Source organism: Bison bison, unplaced genomic scaffold, assembly GCF_000754665.1.
Source record: "Bison bison bison isolate TAMUID 2011002044 unplaced genomic scaffold, Bison_UMD1.0 scf7180017853150, whole genome shotgun sequence".
NCBI lineage: Eukaryota > Metazoa > Chordata > Mammalia > Artiodactyla > Bovidae > Bison > Bison bison.
In genome coordinates this window covers 12904-14272 of record NW_011483723.1, presented here as the reverse complement: position 1 = coordinate 14272, position 1369 = coordinate 12904, and the positions used below count along the sequence as shown (strand labels likewise).

The 1369-nt window shown below is 33.4% G+C and overlaps 1 protein-coding gene across 1 annotated transcript in view; it reads left to right on the top strand.

The window, feature by feature from the left end:
• The window catches only part of LOC104998374 (transcription initiation factor TFIID subunit 7-like), a gene marked incomplete at both ends in the record, with an annotated part of 10971 nt that overhangs the window by 4387 nt on the left and 5215 nt on the right, over positions 1-1369 (top strand). The gene's annotated exons all lie outside the window — the stretch shown is intronic.

The window sequence follows — 1369 nt, the reverse complement described above, 5'->3', positions numbered from 1 at the left end:
GTAATAAGTCTTGGAATCAGGAAGATTTATTTTATTTTATTTTGTATTCAAGATTATTATAGCCATTCTAGAGCCTGTACCTTTCCATATACATTTTAGATAAGTTTGTCATGTATTACATAAAACGTTGTTGGAATTTTGATAGGAATTGCATTAAAGCTATGGAACAATTGGGGAAGAATTGATAGTTTTACTATGTTTAATCTATGAACACAGTTGCTTTGGCTTTATACTGTTAGTCTAGAGCATTTATTGAGTGTCTACTAAATAGAAAACTATGTTAAGAATGGGTCTAGAACTCTTTAAACTTTAGTAAGATAGAACAACTTCATCGTTTACTGTCTTCTCGTTCATAGGTTGCTGATTTCAAACAAATTGAAGAAATGGACCTTCCTGTGGTAGACAAATCATAATATAACCTTATTGTTTATCTAGAGTGGATTTTATTTTGCAGCTTTTAACAAACCCAAAAAATTATCAAGTTTACTTTTGAGCCTTCCTTCTCACCTGTAACCCCCACTCCCGTACACATAGACTGAATTTGATTCACTGAAAAATGAAGAATTCATTGTTTAATGTTTGACAGCTCCTAGAGCAGAAGATGCAATTTGATCAGTAGTCTTGGTATCTTAATCTGCTTCTTTTCTGTGATATTTATTTTAAAAAATTTTCTTGGAAGCCAGAGTTCACTTTTACCAGCAGTTTTTTTTTTGCAATTGCTTATTCCCCCTCAAAGTTCTAATTTCTATTTGTGGCACGTTGAATTGGTTGCCATGGAGATAATTGTCTAAAACTGGATTTAAGGGAGAATGTGTATAAAAACAGGCTAAGGTCCTGTTTTTATAGGAAACTCTCTAATAAAGATGTGGGAAAGTAGAATCTGGGAATTTGGGTCTTTACACAAAATTATGTCTAAGTAGCAAAAAATCGTAGTTTTTTGCTAGTAAGGGTCAATGCAAATAACTGCGACTTAAGGGTGGTACTTCTGAGAGAGCCTTTAGAGTTGCAGATTGAAAAGATTAAATGTCTCAAGTAATTGATTGGGAAAAATAAGCTTGCTGTACAAAAATATAGACCTTGATCAAAGTTTCCTTCATAAACAGCATTGTTTAAAGTAGAAATTTGATTGGATGTATCTTAAGCCTAAATTTTTTAATTCATTCATATGTAGGAAAAGGCCATTCCTGCAAAACACAGGGTGTTAAATAACATTATTGGTATCCCTTTTTTCCCTACTGTGGTTCAGCACATTGAATCTCCTGAGGTGGAAAAGGAAGTGAAAAGACTGCTGTGTTCAGATGCTGAAGCTGTCAATGCCCGTATCCTTTTATACTAAATATTTTCTGTGCAGTTTGTTCCACCTCACATG